This window comes from Drosophila arizonae, chromosome X (genome assembly GCF_054131065.1).
Source record: "Drosophila arizonae isolate 15081-1271.41 chromosome X, UAZ_ARI_1.0, whole genome shotgun sequence".
NCBI classification, from domain to species: Eukaryota; Metazoa; Arthropoda; class Insecta; order Diptera; family Drosophilidae; genus Drosophila; species Drosophila arizonae.
The window spans coordinates 17,782,962-17,806,231 of NC_142927.1; the positions used below are offsets into that span (position 1 = coordinate 17,782,962).

The following is a 23,270-nucleotide window of genomic DNA, read 5'->3' on the forward strand; positions in this document are numbered from 1 at the left end:
ATTTAAGCGCACGAAACTGAGCCCAGCTTCACTCTCTCTCTCTCTCCCGCTCGCTCTCTCTCTCTCTCTCTCTCTCTGGTAGCATGCAAAAAGCCTGGTGGACCAGGCCACATATTTTATGGGCTTTGTGCATATGAATCTTGCCGGGACTCGGAGCTGCCGCTGCCGCTGCCGCTGCTGCATCGATTGCAATTCGACTGCTGTTCATCTTAGCTACGCGAATGTCGTTACCTGAGCTTCAACTCCACTCACCACGGGGCCTACCTGTCTGGCTGTCTGCCCGTCTGCCCGTTCGTTCCCAATCCCTTCCAGTTGCTAGCAGCGATCGCTTGTCGCTTGTATTAATAAAACATTAATTACACACTTGATACTCGGGGCCGCAGCTTGAAGCTTGAAGCTGAAGCTGGAGCTGAAGTCGGAGCTGGAGCTGAAACTGCTGTTCCCGGTCAGACTCCGACTCCGGCTTCGACTCCAGCATCAACTCTGACGCTGACGCTGACGCCGACCGTGGGGCATTCATCGTTGTCTATGAAGTGTCGTTGTAGGTGTTGCTGGGGCTTGGCTGGTGGTCCACACGTTAGATGACGATGCGCAAAATTGATGTGCGACCAGCCACCGAATGCTTCGAGCTGCAAGTTGTTGTTTGCACTGCGCGCTGGACACCGGCTGAATTGAATGAATGGCCAGACAGCATCAAACTGACAACAGATGCAAGTGTGATACCAGCGACTAGCTAGACTATTTGCCAATACACTCGATTGTTTGTCTATTCACTGTTCACTGAGGCTGGCAGAGGAATTCGCCTGGTGCTGCGGAAAAAAATTATATTAATATTACTTCAAATGTATGAAAATTATTTGTAATTAATTATTAATAATTTTTTTTTTTTTTTAGCTATTGAATAATATTAATAATATTAGTAGTGTAATCTTATTTTGATTTTATTTATACATTATTCTCTCTTTTATGCATTGCCCAGAAGAAGAAAATAATACAACAGAATTTCTATGCAACTTCCATTAAGACAACTGCCAGTGCCTGTTAGAGCCTATTTCTAATTAGATAGATTAGGAGCATTTAAATCTGAAAGCATATTTCGAATTCCAATGCTGCCTACATAACTAAGTCCCTTGCTCTACCACACCTCATCTACCTCTCTCTCTATCTCTCCCTTCTTTGGCTCTGCATCGAGCGCTGTGCCCTGTCTGGTCATACAAATTGATGAGCTTGTCGTCATGCTAATTGTACGTGTGATTATTTTGACAGCAGCAGCAGCAGCAGCAGCAGCAGCAGCAGAGGAAGTTCCAATAGCCAAGGCCCACACGGCAGGAGGTGAGAGTGAGAGTAGTGCAGGGGCAGAGAGGCTGCTGCCAGTGTAGGGGCAAAGGGCCAGTGTGCGTGCTCTGCTGTGCGTAGTTGTCAAATTGAAAATGCAATCATGCGTTCAAACGTCAAATTAAACAGCTCGGAACTGATTTTACATAAGTAGCAAACGTGGAGGATGCTGTGTGAGAAATTCATATAAACGAACACCCACTTAACTAATCGCATGATTAATGATGTCAAACTGACACTTGAGGCAACTGCTGCTGCTGCCTCGATGGCTCGATGGCTCGATGGCAGACGCCTGGATGGCTGGCTGGATGGATGGATGGATGGCTGGCTGGCTGGCTGGCTGGCTGGCTGGCTGTTGGCTGCTCTCTGCTGGCTGCCCGGCCGGTCTGGGCTGCCAGGCTGCCTGGCTGGGTTGGCTGCCTCTGCTGCCGAGCAAGAAATGAAATGAACGAAACGCAAACGCAAACGCGAGCGTGCCTCATGTGGCCCATTGCATGCGTATGTGTGTGTGTGTGTGTGTGTGCGCGCTGCTTGGTCTGCCAATCGCAACTGCGACGCTTGAATGACAGGTGCTGACAGGTGATAGATTATTTGTGCTCTGCCTTTGCGTGATTTATCCAAAAAAAAGAAAACGAAAACCAAACCAAAATTATATAGCGGCTGTCGCTGCTGTTCCCGTTCGCCTTCCTGATTATGCGCCCCAATGAGAAAGGCATCTCAGCATCAGCATCAGCATCAGCAAGAGCCAGGGGCAGCAAGCCGGACGATAATTGATCTGTTCAATGCGCCGATCGCCACGCCAGACTGGGACTCCCCCAGTGCGCGTGGATGTGGATGTGGATGTGGATGTAGATGTTGCCGGTCTGGCCTGCTGGCTCTGGCTGGCTATTTTTGGGGTGGCAAAACGCTTTGAGAATTATTAATGATGGCAACGCGTCGTCTTTTGGGCCCAATGGCTTATTAGCCGATAACTCAATTAATTTCGACAAATTGTGCGCAGCATTAAAAAGGCTTATAAATGCCACGCAATGTGGCAGCCTGATCTGCGATCATTATTAACCTTGGCTAACACCGGAACAGGAACCGAGCATTTTTTATGGAAAATGTCAGCTATTGTAGCTGTTCTCATATAATGACAGATGTGGGTAGATATATAGATATAGCGGAAAAGACAGATAGATAGAAAACGATCACCGATCTCCAAGACAGAAATCTTGAGTCAGATCACAAATTGCGCTAAAACACTTCCGTATGTCTTTATGAGACCGTTAGACATAATCTCATTGCCAGCTAATCATAATGTTAGTATAAGATAATAGTGTTTCCCTTTGGATACCCTGTAATTCAAGGTATAGAATCGTGGGCCTTTCACAATGTGGCTGGCAGTGTGAGAGGCGTGGGGGCGTGAGGCGTTGAGATGAGCTGTGTGACACCGCCACGTGACTGAATGTGCCCCAAAGACCCGAGCTGACAAAACTGACAAAACTGCCAACACACCGAGAGCATTGGCTGAGGACTGACCAGAGCAAATTTGATTCGGAAATGAGTGGTTCGCGAGTGGCGGGGCTAGGGGCACTGCTTGTGCACATTTTCGGGGCCATGGGGCCTACAATAAACAATTTGTAGCGCCTGAATGCACAAATCTTGCGTCGTTAAAAATTAACTGCAGAGCAGAGCAGCGGCCACAATGGCCAGAGACTCGCAATGACTTGAGACAAGAGCAAAGGACCGACTGAGGATCGGTGCCGCTTGCCATGCGCTCGTCCCGCGTCCCGTCTGAAGTGCGGCGAGCGCGGGAGAACGTTGCCGCATTGCATAATTTGCATTTCGATTCGATTGGAACGTTCGCTGGCTTTTTAGAGGCGCGTGTCCGCCGACACTTTTTCGTGATTTACCTGATTTGCTTGGGCCGCTGAGACCAGGCGGGCGGATGGGTGAGCGGGCGAGTGAGCGAGGGATTTTTGTCCGTTCGTTCGGTTCTAGGAAATCACAATAAAAATTAACCAAATTCGTTCTAGTAAACGTTCGTCATCGTCCGATGTCGATGACGCTGTCGCAGTCGCAGTCGCAGTCGCTGATCTTCAACGGCACCTTGCCAAAGCCAGCCCAATTCCACGTACGTGACACGATCGCAAAACTGTTTGCTTTGACTTTGAGTCTCAGCTGGAGTTGGAGTTTGAGCTGCGATTCGATCTGCCTCGGGCTTAATGCACTGGGCAAGACCATTGCAATGGCCCGAGCGAAATGCATCTACGTTGTGGCCTTTTGATTGATTTGACTATGCCAAATCTCTGACCAGTTCAATGGGCCAATGCAAATTCAAATTCTTGTGACAAATCAATTGGGAGCGCGCGTAGACGCTACGATTTATCTATGAATATACTAGTTCACAAAAGCTGTGAATGCAATCCTTCATTTTAAGGCAATAAGAGAGGATCGAACGCATATAGAAATATATATGTAAATTCAAATCTAGTTGGATTAACTCACCTTATGCTTGGACTCCGATTGGTTCAAGGAATGTAAATGAGTTTGTTATTCTTCAATGCGTGGCTCCAGCTCCAATTTCAGCTTCAAGTTTCTAAATATTTAAATGCTTAACGAATTGGATGGATTCTTCTCGCACTTTTGCTGCATATAGTTCCAGTTGCAGTGCTAACAGTGGTTCCAGCTACAGCGCCAACATATGTTAGCTTTGATTCCAGTTCAAGTTCCTGTTCACCGCATGACCAGTTCCAATTGCAGCATAAGTTCCAGTTCTAGTTCCATGTTAAGCTCCGTTTGCTGTTCATACTGCAACTAGTTCCAGCTCGGTATCCAGCTCACTCGCTTTTGATTTTGCTGGTTCCAGTTCCAGTTTTAATTCCAATTCCAGCTCCAGCTCCAGTTCCAATTGCACCTTCGCATGTCACCCTGAAAACGTGATCAACTGAAGTAAGCCATTCTGATAAGAGGCAGCTATGCTGGCCCCAGTTCAAGTTCCAGTTCAAGTTGTCAGGTATTCCGACAACCAATTAAACTACACACACATAAATAATTTTATATATTATATTAATAAGTTCTTTATATTTCCCTCTCTCTCTCGCTCTTTATTCTGTAAACAAGTAAGCAAATCTGTCAACTCAATCAACCAAGCCCCTTAGCCAACCACGCCGCCTCCTCCCTTGGCGGTGCCTCCCTTCTAGGTGAGCCTGCCGTGCTGCTGCTGCTCCAGTGGTTCCCCCCTGCTCTTTGGTTTCAGCTTCTTTTGCTGCCAGAGCTATTTATGCATGCAAAACACGCTCGGCTGCAGTTGTTGTTGTTGCTGTTGTTGTTGTCGGCGGTTTGTTGTGGCTCGGCTCGTGTTGAGCAACGCGCGTCAGCATCATAAAAATGTCATTCAGTGCAAGGGCTGGGTCCTGCCACCATAGCGATACGAGTGGAGCGAAGAGGGCCGCAGCAGGGCAGAGAAGGGAGGCTCCGCGCACCGTGGGCGGCAACGCAAGCGCTGCGCTTCGCTTTGCGTTTCACGCTTTTGCTCCACTGTGCGCAGTCGCCGTCGAAGCAGCTCGTCACAGGCATCAGGCAGCGGGCAGAATGAACGATTTGTGTGTTTTAGATTAAAATCAAAATAAAGCTCAAAGCGGCCGACACTGCGGCTCGGGCAGGTACCCCTGTACCTGTTGCCTGCCTGCCCACCGAACCTTCCACTGGCCAATCGCCTCAACAATAGCGGCATCTCTGTCACTCAGCATGTGTGTGTGTGTGTGATTTGTCAAAACTGTTACGATCGCCAAAATGCAGATAAGCTACGGCTCGAAAGCAACTCCAGAAGAATCCAAGCCGCCTCTATATAAATATATAAATTTGTATACCCCGTGTCAATACAGTGGGTGATAAGGGGTATGCCAAATGGCACTGCATAGGCAGCAAAAACGAGATTCAGGAAATCATCATTATATATTTTTACAAGTAAACAAAACTGATTTTAATCTACATACATATATATTCCAATCATTTACAGGGTATATTATACAAATATACATCTTAGTATATAAAACAATTTTTTTGGTAATGCCATTTCAGGTAATGTCATATAAGAAATAAACCTTTTAATATATATTTCACTTCATTTTTACAGGGTATATCGTGGAGCAGCATTCTTGTTTCAACTACCTATTCGCATGGTATTTTGTTTATATATACTTTTCTTGATACATTACAATCAAAAGCAATTAAATTTTATAAATAGCTCTCAACTTTCTTTTACAGGGTATTTGGCAGTGCTGCACTTCTGACCGCCTGCTCCCCATGCCGTACAGCTATTGTGTTTGTTTGGAGTTTTGTCATAAACTTATTGAAGATCTTAATATCACATCGCATTCAAATTTGTTGGAACTTTCGCAGCTAATTGGCCAGGCGCTGGCAATCAAAAGCTGATCGCTACGACGGCCCTATCGCTAGGCGAGCATCGCCGCAGCACTGTTGATTGGCCCCGTTCCTGTTGTCGCCGCCCGCTCGTTGACTTGTGTGTCAATAATGTCAAACAGAATGTCAACAGGCGCGTCGCCACGCGTCAGGCACATTGCTCTATCGCACCAGCACCCGTACCGTACCGTACCCGTACCCACACCCGCACCCACACGGCACACCCCTCGTGCCGTCGCCTTCAGTCGCGGCACGATCGCTGGGTGCCCGGACCAAGGCACAGGCACAGCCACAGCCACAGCCGAAGGCCCAGACACAGGCACAGACCCAGATCGAGAGCAGCATTTGGATGGTCGTTGGCTCGTTGGCTCTCTCATTAACATAATAAGTAAAGTCAACAATGAAAATTGTTGTCTAAACAAGAGGCGCGCGCAGAGTTTTCAATGAACGCCGCTGAATGCAGCGCTGCAGAATTTATTGAGGCTGTGGTAAATATTCGGGGCCCGTTCAAAAGAAATCAAACAGAACGCGGCAAGTAATTTGTTTATTTGGCCCAGGGCAATAAAATGAGTAAGCAGCAGTGAAAGCCTCAGCCCAGCGCAATCCGATTCGACTCTACAATATCGACAAAAGGCCAGAAAAAAACCAACAACAACAACAACAACGAAAACAAAATAAAACACCTAAAACAACAGGCGCCAACAAGTTGAAAATCAACTAGAATGAACTATATCAAAAGTGATCAACGGCAGATCGCCATCTTCTCTATATGGAATATTTGGAGTTAGTAAATCAAATTGAAAGCTGATCAAGAGCAGAGATGGACATATCAACTATATAAATCAATCAAGAAATTCATTAAATTGAAAACTAATCAGCATTATCGATTGACATGGATATATAGATATATTGATAGGCAATCTATATGTAGGTGTTATAGAAAATATACTTTAGTTACTTGATCAACATATGTCTCTGCTATGTTCCTATTCCAATGAATATAATGATAAAAAAAATATATATACTTCGATCTTATACAGGACATAGTTACTTTAAATACATACATATATCTCTTCTAAATGTATTCCTAATTCTTCTCTTGGGAATCCCTATTTTCTGCACATCATGAGAATAACACATCCTTGACATTCCCAGTCATCTTTGACTATTTTCTCTATTTTTCAAGCTGTGGTGCTACACTTTCTTTTCTATTAGATCGTGTTTTCTTTCGCTAAAATAAGTCAAAATTTGCTTCTATGTAATATAAGAACATATATAAAATATTAAATATACAAAAAATATTTACAGAAATAATTATTTATAATAGCAAAATATATAATATCTAATGCACTAATGCATTGTTTGCAAGAATCACATAAATGAAGTTTTGGAAACGTAATACACGTAGATCAGTAAAATAATATTTATGCTTTGCAGTGCTTTAGATTAACTTTAATTTGATACATTTAATTTTTATAAATTTTAACCAAGTATTATTTTTAAGTTTTTGTCTTTAAATTAGGAGTTCTAGGGTCTCCTCACAAGGATGTTTTGATTCTGAATAAATAATGTCAAAGATCAGGCAGTGAGAGCAAGGCAAAATAAAGCTTTGAAGCAGATGAAGCAGACGAAGCAGATGAAAAGCAAGTTATTCAAAAACCTAACTTAACAGTCATTCATATAGGAATTCCCAGGCTCCACATTAAGATAGAGTAAAGATATCCCAAAATGCTCCACTCAAAAGAGTTTTGCTCTGCTCTCAATTTTTCATTAGCGTGAGGGGATAGAACATCTTCTAGTAAATAACTATCATTGTATGACGATTCATAATACAAGCACAGCAAATCTCATAATCAATGGCAATCGATTAATTTCCCATGCAGCCCAATGATCCAGCAAATGCAACAAATTCAAGAACTAATAAAAATGAGGTAACAGAAGAAAAAATGTTGAGAAAAGGGTAAGATACAATATGGACTGGGTCACGTTCGTATACTCCACGACTGCGAGTTATTGGAAGAGCAGAGGAGAGTGCATTGTGTGCAGTGATTCGATGATTATTTTCATAGAACTCGTATATACTAGATGCAGATGGATGGATAGATAGGCCACTGCTGGCCATGTCCAATGTTGACAAATCGCTTGTAATAAGTCAAAACAAAGAGAAAGAACTGCGTCGACTCCTCGAAGGTTTTTCTTTGCCATGGATTTATGGATGGGCCGCCTTTCTTTCCCATTTCCCATTTCTCTCTCTCTCTCTCTCTCTCTCTCTTTCGCTCCTTCTCGCACTCTTCGATCACACAGGATCGTTACAACTGTAAACGCAGCAGGCCGGGCGGCACTTTCACTTTTCACTCCACTCTCTACACTTCTTGGCCAAAAAAGGCACTGAAAGAGCCTCAACCGCTCTTAGCCTAATGAGCTGCTTTACCTGCCCATTAGAATGCGAGGCCAACAAATTAGTTGGAAAACTCAGGCAAATCGATTTGATATCGATAGCCATGCCACAACGTGTTGCAAGTAGCCAGCCAGCGCACATGAGTTACGAGCTCAAGAACTCGCTGGCCTCATCAAATTACAGAGCGGCAGTGGGAGCGGCAGCGGGAGCGGAGGCAGGGGCTAGGCCTAGTTGTAGTCGAGGCGTTTAACACAGCAGTCAAAATGCGCAGCAGGTTGCATGCCCCTGCCCAGTGTCTGTGCCGCTGCCTCGGCCTCGCTGCTCTTGCCACATTTCTGTCTGTTGTGGTTTTTTGTATTTTTGTGTTTTTTACTCTTTTGTGTTGTTGTTGTTGTTGCTGCTGCTGCTGTTGTTGTTGTTGCTGTTGTTGCTGTTGTTGTTTATCAGACGCTGGTGGTCCCATCCGCATAGCAGCCAAATTTTTGATTTATTTAGCCCGAATGTGCACCTTTTGAGTCGTCTGCTGATGCTGCTGCTGCTTCTGCTGCTGCTGCTGCCGCCGTCCCCTCGTCTAAATTTAGCGTCCGCTGTTGTTCACACCTCGCTGGCCGCAGCTAAACAGCGACAGACAGCGACAAATTCGTTACATGCCCCCCGGGCGGCGTTACCTGCCTCGCAACACCTTCGCATTGTTTAACAGCAAAATGCAATAATTGTACGTAATCCCCAAGTGCCCCATCCTGGGACACGGACACAGATCGCGTCGTGTCTTAGCGCCTGCGCCCTGCCCCTCCACTGTTTCGCACCGTGGCACTGCACTGCCGAGCATCGCTTGTTGCGTATTGACAACAATCAAGTGTTTAGATTTTGCATTTTCATGTCCAGGCTCTCAAGGCAGTTGCCTCAGCCTCAGTCGCTGCCGCTGCCTCTGCCTCTGCCTCTGTCTCACTGCTGCTGTTTGCATTTTGTAAGCATTAATTTTAGAAAATGATCCTCAATGCTGGCATGACTTTGGCCTACGTACTGCCAGATCCATGCATCTGCAAGTGCTGCCTGCGTGGGACTCTCTCGAATGCTTTAATGCTCCTGCCTCTGAGGTGCTGTTGCCAGCATTGCGACTCGATTGTGGCTATTCATTCAGCCGGGAATCCCATTGATCTTGGACAACGAGATTCTAGAAAAAGATATGTTGAAATATTTATTATTATTTACTATGAATACTATTAAATATTATACAATAGACTATTAAATATTTATTGCTACATGATATTGTTATTTAATGAACTGGATCTCAATTTGAGTCTTGAGTCTTGTGAATGCTTTGACTTCAATGACTTCAAATAATATTCATATATTTTACAATCACTATTTTTATATTTAATCGAACATACTATATGTTTAAATATTATTACAGATTTATATATAATATAATTATATAATATATTATATATTATCTGAATAGTGTGTCTCAAGTTGATATTCGAGTCTTAAGAATACATTGAAAATGTGTTTTTATATTTTCAAAATAATCTTATTTTATATATTGTGAATAAACTTAAATCTAATGAAAAAACACCTCAATAATTCTCTGCTTGATCAAATTAAATATTTACTATTATATCAATTGAAAATTTAAGCATAATCAGGCAGTGAATGGCGAATACATTGGCATGACGAACCATCCACCCACTCCCACGCCTACTCACACTCCCCGCGTCAGCAACATGCAACATTGTGGCACAGACCGCAGTCAGAGGCCGAGCCGCACAGCTCAAGCCCAGAGACTCAATGCGGAATGACCTGTGTTTGGCTTAGATTTCGATACGGCTGATGTCGGTGGTTGCTGCGATGACACTGTCCCACCGCTGGGCTGCTGCTGCTGCTGCTGCTGGTGGTGGTGGTGGTGCTGGCGTGAGGGGTGGGGCAAACTCAATCTGGATGCGAATGCGAATGGTTTACGCTCCATATGCCACGTGCGTAGACAAAAGTCATCTAAAAATTGAAGACATTGCCGTGGCAAAGCGACGGCCGAATGTAAAACCAAGTCAAATTCCTGGTATAAAATTCATTGAAAAATTTTATGCAACATAAATTTTGCGTGCAGGATTTGGAACAGCCGCCTGCTGGCCGACGACTCAATCACATGCAAGTGGGCCGAATGGGGGCTGCCTGGTCTCTGTGTGTGGCTGTGGCTCTGGTTGTGGCTGTGCCTTTTGGTGTGGGTGAACTCGGTGCGTGTGTCATTTCAATTTTAAAGCCAACAAGCACCAAAAAAAAAAAGAGGAAAAAAACAACATGAAGTAGCAGCAAAAGAGGCAACAAAAACCGCCCTTGAACCGCTTAAGAAGCAACTCCTGGACAGGGCGCAAACATTTTGGGTCCTGTCCTTGTGTCCTGGCCGGTCGCTGGGCCTTTGTCGTTGTTGGTTTTTATAGCTTTTTGATTTGCCATTTCTGGTGGCAAATGATCAAAAATTGAATGAAATTGTTATTTTTCAAGTGGAACATGTCCTTTTTTAGTGCCTGCCACACGGTGGTGGGGGAGGGGCTGGTGGAAAGGGAGGACTTGTACTTGTACTCGTGTCCTGTGTTGCGGGTTGTTATCCTTAATAAGGGGCATCACGTCTTTGCATGCAGCCTGCGCTGCACTTACCAAACATCCACATTCACAGGCTCATCATCATCATCATCATCGTCGTCATCGTCATCATCATCATTATCGTGGACATCATCGTCATCAGCATTATCTGGCATGTCGCTGCTTCTGCACTCCTTTTGGGGAAAATTGAAAAATTTCCAAGCGATAAAATTTTATCATACGCAACGACAAATGGGTCCAAAGGATTTTGCCTGTGCAGGTGGAGCATGGGCGTGGCACTCGACATTTGCCGACTGTAAAAATAAAATAATTAAAATATTTGCCCAAATTATATATATGTATGTGTGTGTGTGTGTGGGGGCCTGTGTGTGCCTGTTCCTGCTTGCCAAAGGCAGCTGCAAAAGGCAAAGACACTTGCCACATATGTAGACTAGCTTGAGCACATGGAAATCCGCTCGCCGTCTTGCCACAAATATTAATTATGAATTTATGTGCCAATATTTATAAGCAATAAAGCCAAGCAGGCGACCAGCTCGGCCCGCAGCAACCCTCCGATATTAGACGCTCTGAGGCGTCCCTAATGAACTTTTATTATCAGGCCGATGCGTCCGGCGAGGGCGAGAGCGAGTAGTGGAAGGCACACATGTGGCATGCAACATGACGAGGCCCAGCACAGCCCAACCGAGCTGCTTATTGAGCACTTATTAAACCACTTTCGTCAATGCGAACAGACCAAGTTACTCACGATGCCCGTAGAGCTTTCTTAGCTTCAGAGAACATCTGTCTGACTAGATAAAATGTGTGGGGGAAATGATCTAAAGATTGCTTGAGCAACAGTCGAATCGAGGCATGAATCGTTGCCTATATGATTCAGACTGATTTTGTATAAGATCGCAATTAAATTAATAGTCCAAGTCCAAGCATGATTCACCTGCATTCATTCAACATTCGCAAACTAAAAGCAGCTGAGCTGTCGATGCAAATAAGTCTATGACCACATATACAAATGTATATACATATGTATGTATCCTTTGCCAAGTTACAGCTGCTTACCAATGTTGTCCTATTGTCCTGATCACCTGCTTAGTTCTCGCTATGAGCTATGAATCTCCTCTAGCCACAGCTGCGACAGTTCGTCTCCTGAAAGCAAGCAAGGGTGGGGGGCAAGCCAAGGTAAGGTTAGGGCATCGACTAGTCAAGTGTTTCATCAAATTTTATGAAACGAAAATAAATATAAAAAAAGAGAGAGAGAGAGAAAAAAAACGTAGCAATTTTTAATTGCTCCCGTTTGAAGTTGCCTAAGCGATTCGAGGGTGGGGCATGGGGCTAGATCGGTAAGCGGGGCCTGGCCAACATTTAGCGTATGTGTGAGTGCGTGTGCGTGTGTGTGTGTGAGTGGATTTTTATTGTATTTTGTGTGGCGGCCGCTTGGCCGGCTTGTTGGCCATGTTTTATGAGTTTCGTTTCCATTGAAAACCCCAAAGAGCCGAAAGAAACAAAAATTATTTGTAAACGGCGGCTGTGACAATTTTGTTTTTGTTTTTGCCTTTTTTTTTTTTTTTTTTTTTTTTTTGGTTGGTTTCTGTCTCTGTTGGCGTTCCGTGGAAGTTTGTAGACGTCGCCACTAAAACAAAACAAAACCAAACCGAAAAACCAAAAACAAAAATTAATTGGAAATTTTTATGTCTCAAACATGTTGTAAGCGCGGCAGCAACACAGCCGCAGCAACAAGGCGCAAGTTCGAGGTTAATTGTTTGATTTTCTAACAACGAAAATATAAAAAATAAATATAAATAATTTTTAAGGCCAATCTCAAGAGGAAAGCGCTACCTGTAGCCCACAGGAAATGTTTGGCTTTTTTTTTTTTTTTGGTTTTTGATATATATTTTTTTGTTACAAATTTCTCGAGTCGCGTTTCCGGGCCGAGCCGGGCCGGGCGCTTCATTGTAAGCGGCAAGTGGCAACTGGAATTTATGGCCTACATGCCGCAAATTAATGGCACACAAAATTGTTAGCCCATTGCCAGAGAGTTGACAGAAATATATGTATGTATGTATGTATGTACATATTTGCCAGGCTCATGCAGATCTGCGACCCACAGCTTACTCACCAATTTGATATGCGCACATCCGAAACTCTTTCGTCTGTCAACTTTTCACTTGAATTATTGACGGCAGAAAGCGCTTTTCGATTTGTTTACTGAGTCGATACATGTATGCAGCATTGGGTGTGCGGCATGCAAAAGATAGCGCAACTGCCTCACTCGATATTCACTTTGTGACGTCAAGAAGGCGACATTATTTTTTAATCAATCATATTACATATAATGTAAATTAATTGAAAGTGAAATATTTGAAATCAATATAAGCTAAATATATTTTTAAATATATTATTATTATCATTATTATTATTATTATTATTATTATTATTATTATTATTATTATTATTATTATTATTTTTTTTATTTATTTTTATTTTTTTTTTATTTATTTTGGTCTTAATTTTGTAATAGAATTTATTTCTCGTGTGAAGCTATGGAAACTAGAAGATTTCATATGTACTATAAAATTTAATTGAAAATAGTATACAAATAAATAAAAATAAAAACAGTTCAATATCATCCAAAATATAAAATAATTTAATAAAATATACAAACTATGTAAATAAATAATATATCGATCTATTTTGATTTATATATATCTTTAAAAATTTTATTTATTATTTTAAAATATTTTTTTTTTTTTATATACACATATTTATACCGCATTTTTTATTAAGAATTGCGAATTTATATTATTATTATATTGCAATTATTTTTCGTTCTAGTTCCACTTCAGTCACAGTTTCTTACTCCCAAAAAGTGTCATCTCTTTGTCTAAATGGAATGGAAACAAATCATTTTCCAATAAGCTGCGATAATGATGTGCTTTTCTATCGGGTTGGCAGCACTACAATCGATTGGGCGTCACTTTCTGAATCTATATAATCGAACTGGAAAAACTGTCGCAGCTCACAGCCAATACAAGCTTTGAGAGAGTCGGTGCTCGATTCTGATTGTCCTAAACTAAAAAGTGTAATTGTGTTTGTGAAATTTGATCAGCCTAGAATTTGAAGATTTGCCGCGCCAGTTTATAGGTGTGAGGTAAGTTTACATAATTATTGCAATAATAACTCTTAAGTAAATATACACAATTTGCTAAGTTAGGCCTTTGTTGATCGGTGGCAGACATATGCACACACACACATGTATATGTGTGTGTACGTAGCCTTGGAAAAAGAAGAATGTCTCAGCACGAGGCATTTAGTGAAACCAATTGGAAACTTTATTTACACGCGCACGCAATGCTCTATCATTGATATGCGATATGCAAAATTATTGGGCCGGGATAAACAGAAACGAAGTCGGTAGATCGATGCGTTTGTTTAGCGGAATATAGAGAGGAAAGCTGATTTTACTACATATGTATGTACATACATATGTATGTACGTGTGTATGAGACAATGTGTGCGTGAGTGTGTGTGCGCATTAATGCATGACTGTATGGCTGTGACTGTGACTGTGTCATTGCATGAGTGTGTGTGTGTGTGACTGTAGTGCCGTCAATTTAGCGTGCCAGCTTAATGGCGCCAATGTCTACGTGTGTGTGTGTGTGCGTGTGAGTGTGTTGTCTATTAGTACATCATGATGCTGTTGCAACGCCAGGCCGTGCCTCGTCTTACAAGCTGAATCCGCATCCGAATCTGAATCCGAATCCGAATCCCTATGCCAATTGCAATGCCAGTCACCTCGTCTTGTCCCCTGTCAGCCAGTTTAGCCACGTGCGCTGCCTGGGAGGAGGAGGAGGAGGAGGAGTAGTAGGAGCCGGCGGCTTTCGGTGGTTTCCTGTCGCCAGTGGCTAAATGCTGCTCGGAGCACCCAAAAAGGCGACGAATACTCGATAGTCGGACAAGCTGATCAAACAGTTTAGCTATTTAGCATAAAGTGCTTTTGCTGCGCGAGTCCATCGATTGCCAGAGGCAAGAGAATTGCCTCCTCTTCAGTCAGAGGCGTTTTATTGTAGGAAACTTATTGGGAATCAGAATTGCCCTCTAGCTGAATTCGCTGAAGTATGCCAAAGTTTCGTGATCTGTCCTTCCACCTTTCTTCGCTGGAAAAGAAAAGCCTGCACTTAGATATTGGATTTCCAGTTAAAATAATTGACAGCTGCAATAAAATGATATTTGAGCCAAGGCGCACATTGAAGCAGCTTAAATAGATTGGATAATGGATCTAAATAGGGACTCAAGAAATCTAGTTCAATATAGACACACATCATAATCTGGTCGGAATGGCCGATTGTTTATAATGCAGGGTATCAAAGCGTTTCATGTTGCTTTTGTGAATGACTCGGAGTTGGTTTGGCTGCGTTGGGTTTCGTTGTCCGGTTGTCTGGTTGTCTGCTTGGCTGGCTGTTTGGCCGGAGCGTGGACCTCGGCAGCAGCTACTAGTTGTTGCGATTGTTTATTTAAGTTGCGCTCTTCCGGCTGCAGCCTGGCTTTATGGTTATGGATACAGATACAGATACAGATACACACAGTAGCCAGGCAGTCAGGCAGGCCCAAACAGAGACCAGACCTGTAGCTGTAGCTGAGACTGGCTGTGGCTGTGGCTGGACAGAGAGCAACAGTAGCAATGAATTTGCATGTAGTACATGAAAACCGTGATCTCCAATTTGTTGACTCTTTCGCTGTTGGCTGCAGCCAGTCGAATAAAGTGGAGTCGCAGCCCATCGCTGTGCTGGCGAATTGAATCGCATACAGGGCTCCGATCTGGGAGCACCGTACTTGGGCTACATGCCAAAAAGTTTGTAACATTATTTTAAGGTGCCGGCTGGGGATTGCCGTGCCGCAGCCCTCGCCCCATCGCCCCCGCTGCTTGCTGCTGCTGCTGCTTGTCTCGTTGCAAGTTGTCAAGCTTGCCATGGCAAATTTGCGATCAAGCGACAACAACAGTGACAACATGGGCCCACTGACGACCAGCCCCAATCCTTCTGCTGCCCAGCAGCCTGCCGCCCAGCCCCCCTCCGTGCAGGCTGTGAACTGTGAGCTGTGAGCTGGGCTTCTTAGGTTTCAACTGTGTACATCACGCTGCCTTGTATCGAGCCAAGTGCCACAGCCGCACAGCCGATTCGCGTCTGTTCGCTGTCTCCGGCGACCATGCAGCGCCCTGCCATCTGCCAGCGGTGACTCCCTAGCGCGTGAGGCACCCAGTCAGCGACTGGGCCGAACTTTATTGACCATATTGATTGCTGCTGTATTGATCGCTTGTAACTGATAACAAACAAATGGCCAGCCAGCCAGCCAGCCAGCCAGCACAGTTGGATGTTTCACACACCAAGCCACTCACCCAGCCCGCGAGCTCTCTTCCCTGTTGATGGTGCGCACCTCGCTGCGATGATTACACGAGCTTACACGCTGCACTCCAAAGCGTGATAAGCCTATTCACACTCTGCAGGAAACTGCTCTCCGTTGCTGGGGCTCAAGGCTAGCTTTGACCTATCCTCATGTTGAGTTACTCGTCCCTCTAATCGTTCAATTTTTATTTTCACTATATAAATAATTTTTATTGCAGAATTTTATTTTATTTTATTTGCAGAATTTGTGTATCTTATTTATTTAGGATATATTTAACTAGATTTATAAAAAAAAAAAAAACGAAGAATATATTTAAAATAAATAAATTAAATACGTAGTAATAATTAAATAAAAATATATAAGATTAAATAAAAAATACGAAAAAAATATATTAAAAATACAAATTTAAACAGACTACAAAATAAAAAAATTCGTCAATAATAAAAAAATAAAGGAAAATCAAAAATTAAAATAATAAAATTATAAATAGATTACAAAATAAAAACTATACAAAATCGAATTTAAATATTTATATACAAAGTTTAAAATATGCATATCATATAGGAACAAATTTACAATTATCACGTTTTTAGGCTCAAAACTTATATGTCTAACTGCAAATTTAGGTATTGTCTTTTTGAATCTTCTGAGCTAACTCGAAGCTTTGTTCAAGACAGACTTAATATTAGCTGTCAGCTTAACATACATATGTGCCTCTCTTTCTCTCTCCCTCTCTCTGTCTCTTTTGCCGGCTAAGCCTGTATTCCGTCAACGTGTAAACGTGGCCCAAACGTCTACTGAGGGCTCTGAAACAGCGGGCGGTGTCTGTTGGCTGCCGTTTGTTGTTGTTGTTGTTGCTGCCGCTGCTGCTGCTGCTGCCTGTGTTGGCCGACTGTCCGAGGCGTTTGCATATTCATAATTTCGAGCCGGACTTATCAATTGCTCATCTCGGTCATGAAAATGCATAAACATTTCAAAGCGCTTGGCGCGGGTCAATAATTTGACATGAACGAAACAATACGCAGAAAGAGGCATAAATAACGCGGAGGCTCAGTGGCTCAGTGGTTTCTGGCTGCCTTCAAGTTGGCAGCAGTCGTTTTTAATTTCACATCACCTGCCGTGAGTCGAATAGCCCCGCTCGCTCATCCCCCAGCATCAGCCACCTGCATGCTCCTTCGATGATGTGTGAATAATTGAAAGCTGCTGCTGCTGCTGCCACCGCACTGGGGGCGTTCGAGCCGAGCCTAAGCGACTGAGCGACTTGTCTACAAACAACAGGCTAGCAAACACTAGACTCCATTCCGCTGAAGAGCGCTGCGCATAGATCAAGAGCAATAGCAGGTAGCGCCTCACAGGGAGAGAGCGAGATTGACTGACTGAGTGAGAGAGATGAAGAGGGAGGGAGAGTGGGACTGAGGGAGAGAAAGGTGACTGGTTGAGTTGCAATATCACCAAGTGCCCTTTTCCTTGGAATTTCATTTCGTTGTTGTTGTCAACGTGACACCCACACACCCACACACACACACACACACACACTCACACACTCGCGCACATTTAGCGACTTCGAGTTGATGCCAAAATGAAGAGCTGCAAAGCTTGTTGGCCATCCGCCTGTTCTGGCCCACGCCCACATGCCAACACATTTGATTTCTAGCCATGGCCATTAAATGCGCAGTAGCAGCAGCAGCAGCAGCAGCAGCAGCAGCAGCAGCAGCAGGAGCCGAGCTGGCAATTTTGTAATTAATTTATTGCCTCGGGCGGCGGGCGCATCAAGAAAATTGTCGCAACTCGCGAAGTGTCAAAACTATTTTTAATTGGGGAATGTCCGACGTGCGAGTCGCAATATGGAAATGTGTACATGTATGTACGTATGTATGTATGTATAAAGAGAGAAAGATCTGCGATCCAGCGATCGTAAAGTTGGCAAAGATCAAAGTGCTTTTTTGGAGTGCTTTCGCATCTATTTTTGCGCTTTAATTGATATGCTTCTTGTCACTAGGCGCTCTCCCTCTCTCTCTCTCTCTCTCTCTCTCTCCCTCTTTTTCTCTTTGTCTGTGGCTGTTGTGTCTGGCTATATGACTAATGCACCACTCAATAGACACTAAAGATGCATTACGATGCAGCTACCCCGCCGCTGCCGCCGCCGCCAGTCAGCGACTGCAACTGGCGGCAATTGCATTTTAATGCAAATTTGGTGTCAACGCAATATCGACCATGACAGCGCCAGCGCCAGAGTCGCCACAGGCAGCGGGACCCAGAGGAGCAGGAGGCGGAGCAGCAGCAGCAGCAGCCGCAGTCGAAGCATGGCCAGGCGATCAACGTATGCCCGATCTTTGGTTCTTAACGCTCACGCATTTGGAGTTGCAGCAGTGCGTTGTAAGTGGCAGCTCGCAGCAACTGCAGCAACTGCAGCAACTGTGGCAACTGCTCTTGGTGTTAAAGTGACTGATTAAGTTCTGTATTGTTGTTGTTGTTGCTGTTGCTGCTGCTGCTGACGCTAAACGAATTATACGCTTACGTAGGTGGCAGACACTTAGGCACAGGCACTGGCACAGGCAGTCCCAGTCCCAGTCCCAGGCACAATCCCAGCCAGAGTCTGTGGCAAAGTCCAAAGATAGAGACGAGACGCAGTACTCGGTGCCGTGTACACCCGTTGCTATAATCATATATAGAGCCAAATGAATTGAGACGCGCCACACAGGGTTATAAATATTGTCGCCTTGGCTCACGGGGCGTTAGTCGCCGCCATTCGGCCTCTCTCTCTCTCCCACTGCTGTCCCACCCTCCCTCTTTCTCTCTCTCGCTCAGTCTGTCTGCCTATCTGTGTGGGCGGCGGTGGCACGCATTATGGAGTCCCACTTGGTGCATGCCACAGATCGAAGCAGTTCGAGCAACAAAAACAATTTTGCAGATTTTTCTGTTGAAATTTGTATACAAAAATTCATGAAATATTCAATTGAAAATATTATTATATTATTGTTAAGGAATTTAGATCGTCAGAGATATAGATAATTTCTTTGATCTTGCTATAATATCTTTAAAATTTCTGATTCAGCTAAACAAATCAAAGAAAGCTCTGTCCTATACAGAAGTTCTTTGCCTAGCTAGATGTTCACATTCAAGTCTGAACTTCTTTAGGGAAAACCAAATATCACTTAATTGATCTTTCTCTTTCTCCCTGCATTTTCATATTTCGGATGACAACTAATACAGTCATCAAGATTGGAAAAAGTCTGCAGATAAAACATGATTTTATGTGCGCAAACGAAATGGTTTTTATGCCCAGCTACTGTCTGGACTGGACGTAGTTGCCAAATAGATGCTATCTATCGCCTGGTCTCAGGGCCCGAGCGTAATTGAAACCTTTCCGTTCAGTTTATGATGATCGTAAAACTATGGGCCAGCTACTGCTACTGCGACTACTGTCGGTGGTAGTACTACTACCTGTACTGGCTGGATTTTTATTGCCATTTTGGGAAGTTCGATTTGTGGTCCATTGAGTGAAATTCAGAGCGTCCAGCGTCATTGATGCTAATCGGTTTATCGGTGAAAGTTTTACGACTTGTTACGCTCGTAACTGCAATTGATCGCCGGCAGCTGGTAGCTCCGTGAGTTTTACGGCTCTCGAATGTTATCGAATTTTTGGAATCTGCCATTGACTTGGCCGGCCCAAATGCCGATGCGTGAGACCCAAGAAAGAGAAAGGAATGTAGATAGAATGCAAAAAATCATTTACGAACCAAAATGACTTGGGCAACTATCGACAGGACAGTGATACCTGTTCAAGAGTGAAAAGGAGTATATTGGTTATCGCTGGAGCTACAAGTGTGCATGTCTTTCTATAGAGTATATTTGTTATATATCGATATATTGATATATATAGCTACAATTATCGTATACAATATTGATTGATGTCGATTTATCATATAATCGATTTATCGATAGAGCTACAAGTAGTATTTTTGTTGGTTATTGGTTTATGTGTTTGAGCATATTGGTTTTACATATATAATTCTACAAGTACCGCTCATATATAATACTTGTTCATCTGTTTGATAAGAGTATATTGGTTTTGTATTTATAGATCGATAGATCTCCACACAATATCGATATGTTGATAGAGCTATAAATATTATGAGTCAGAGTAAATTGGCTATGTATAAACAGATTGATTTGCTTTACCTGATCTCTAGCTTTATCTTTTAAGATCTTTTGTCGTTTTACAAAAATATTGTTTATGGCTCGACAGATTTCTTAAGCTGAATGATATACCCACTTAAGCTTTGTGAGCTAGCAATATATAATCTATGCACTTATGTAGTTTGAAGGATATTGTTTCTAAGACGTTCGGCTGGTATCAATAGAACACCTTAATAAAGGATTTATATGGATGTATTTCAGAGAACTTTGACGCTAAATCTTCCTGCTCCCTCTCTCTCTCTCTCTCTCTCTCTCTCTCTCTCTCTCTCACTCATTAACTCTCTTTCTTATACTCCATCTCTCACACGTTCTTCCCGTTGCGGCCTTTGTCACACGTCTCTCATTCGCACAGCTTAAATGGTTAATCTATTGTCAGCGCCCGGCTCAAAGGAAATTGGCAGGCAAACGATTTTCAATAGTTGGCATCCAATTTGGATTTTTTATTGCTTCCTGTCGCTCGCCAGCTTCCTGTGCGACAAATCTCGCCCCCGCAAATCTCTTTTTGATTTCGCATTTTTGTTTTCTTTTTTTTTTTTTGTATTTTGGGCTGGGCTCGTTTTCTTTTTAATATTTCTTTCGTTTTTTTCTGCTTTTGCTTTTTGCATGGCACTCGCATTTCAAAAGCGGGCGACTTAATCGAGCAAAATAAACCGTTTTCATATGCTCGAATTGAGGCAAACACGTCGCATTACACGCCGGCTGAGACGACCAGGCAGGGGCGGGGGTCGGTGGCGGTGGCGGAGGCTGCAGAGCGTCGAGCCTGGCAATCTGATTGTTGTCATGCCTTTGCAACTCCTGGGGGAATTACGTTCAGCATTTAACCAGAGGCTCTGCTTCACGTTTAAAACTCAGCTTTGGCTCACCTTGTTGTAGTTGTTGTTGCTGCTATTGTTGTTGTTGTAGGGCTGCTTTCTTCGCCTTTATTGCGTGTGCCGAAATGCGCGAAATCTCGCAAGTTTTTTTTTTTTGGAGGGAGCTGCAGCCTTTGTCAAAGGATTATCACTTGTGCCTTTTTTATGCCTGACTCTAGGCGAGACAGAGTCAGAGAGAGAGAGAGAGAGAGAGATGTGAGAGTGCAGAGGACATCAGGACTACAGTGGAGGCCAAGGGCCTGGCTGCTGCTAATGAGCTGTGCATTGTCTGCTCTGCTGGGTGGCTCATGCTCAAACTCCAAAAAGTAATCACAAGGGTGGAGAAGGGGCCGTGGCGGCTGTAGGAGGATGCCCTGGTTGATGTCTTTGACAGTGTGCAATATGCGTTGATTTTTTATGGCCTTCAAATTGAGGCCGCAGTCGCAGTCGCAGTCGCAGTCGCGGTCGTGGTCGCAGTCGGTGTTCGAGTTGGAATTGGAGTTGCCATCGTCCCGGACTGGTTCGGCTCCGTTTGGCGTGTTGATCTCGAAATGCAGATAATAATTATTTCAATATGTGTGACTGACTTGGCTGACTGGCTGACTGGTGGTGGAGTGGAGTGGACTCGATGGCTGCAGCAGCAGCGGCAGCAGCGGCCTGAGGGCGGGCGGGGGCGCAATGCCAATGCCAGCGTTCGCTCCTCATGATCGTCATGATCATCATTATATTATGCGAATGGATCAAAACCGTGAAGCCGCCAAGTTCTTGGTCTCTTCCTCTTCTTCGTTGTCTTAGTCTTAGTCTCTTCTTTTTTTTTGCATGTGCTTCCAGCTCTGGGGTTGCTGCTCTTCTTCCTCTTCTCATTATTGTTGTTGTTTTCACTTAATCACTTGTAGAGCGGAGCACCCGAACTGGGACCGCCAGCTGGCTGGTGGGGCAGCGGCGGGCAGCAGTTGTCGGGCGTCGGCTGGCGGCGGTTTTAAGTTGAAAATTGAATTTCTAAGAATTACAAAAAACAACAGCAACAAATAATAACAAAAGCACAAAAAAATAAAAATAAAAACCAAACAAACAACAACAACAGCATTAAAAACAAACCGAAGAGTAATATCAACAACTCAGTGCGTCGAAGTGCCGTTGGCATGCCAGCGAGTAAACTGAGCCACTGAGCCATCGAACCACCAAGCAGCTCAGCTCAGCTCCTCCCGGCTTCTGTTTCAATTTTGGCCTGACTGTCTTGCTGCCTGCCTGCCTGGCTGCCTGCCCTCCGCCCACTCGGCGTGACGCATCCATTGCCTCGATGGGCTTCATTTCAATGCATTGCATTAATTTTGCCAATTAAAAAGTAAATAGAGCCTGCATCCTTTGCCACACACACGCACGCACACCATAGCACCCTCCACACACTAACAAAGCCCAACCCCTGGCCGGCACGCTGTCTCTTTCACTTGAGCGTTCTAAAACTTTTCAATACAATTTAATCCAATCTGAACACACATACATATGCACATATGTTCAAGTATGTGTGTGAGTGTGTGTGCGTGTGATGTGCCTTCAGCACTTGGCTGGGCTGTGTCAATCAGTTGGTCGCCGCCTGATAAAGTGAAGCCCTGCTAAGAAAGCTGGAAGACCGCGCAAATCATAGCAAGTGGCACCAAAGAGAGATAGAGAGAGAGACTGAGAGACTGAGAGAGAGCTAGCGGGAGAGCATAGTGGTATAGACATTATGAAATTAAAGATATGTACGTATAAATGTAATATATAAAATATGCATCATGTACACCAGATGAGTTTTCTTTGAACTCATAATATTCCCAATAAATTTCAAAGAATGACGCTTAAAAATTCGTAGTGGAAAAATATTTGTGAATAACATTATAGCAATAAGGAATAGGTTGTATTAGTAGACGAATTATTGTGATTGCTGCTTAAAGTCTTAAGGGAGGCCTATCAAAGATTCTTTTACCACGTCCTTTTGCTGCTCCTGAAAGTGCTAAGAGTTTACAACATAATGCTTGGCTTTATTTAGAAATCATTTTCATTTACTTGTACATATGTATCTATATGCTATGTGTACATATTTAGGT

At 43.7% G+C, this 23,270-nt stretch overlaps 1 protein-coding gene and 2 long non-coding RNA genes across 5 annotated transcripts in view; 2 read left to right on the forward strand and 1 right to left on the reverse strand.

Moving 5' to 3' along the window:
• The first annotated feature begins 4,240 nt into the window (after window positions 1–4,240).
• On the forward strand, window positions 4,241–6,712 carry LOC149267963 (uncharacterized). Its single transcript, XR_016270984.1, has 3 exons — window positions 4,241–4,439; window positions 5,456–5,501; window positions 5,587–6,712. It is a non-coding gene; the product is annotated as an uncharacterized LOC149267963 (long non-coding RNA).
• Window positions 6,713–7,165: 453 nt separating this feature from the next.
• Window positions 7,166–12,989, reverse strand: LOC149267964 (uncharacterized). Its single transcript, XR_016271163.1, has 3 exons — window positions 12,849–12,989; window positions 10,793–11,031; window positions 7,166–9,314 (listed from the first exon to the last, which is right to left on the reverse strand). It is a non-coding gene; the product is annotated as an uncharacterized LOC149267964 (long non-coding RNA).
• A 731-nt stretch (window positions 12,990–13,720) lies between these two features.
• The window catches only part of LOC108618173 (uncharacterized), a 57,465-nt gene continuing 47,915 nt past the window's right edge, over window positions 13,721–23,270 (forward strand). For all 3 annotated transcript variants that reach the window (XM_089474208.1, XM_018014077.2, XM_089474209.1), the window contains exon 1: window positions 13,721–13,880. The gene's annotated coding sequence lies outside the window, so the exon portion shown is untranslated. The remainder of the gene's footprint in view (window positions 13,881–23,270) is intronic.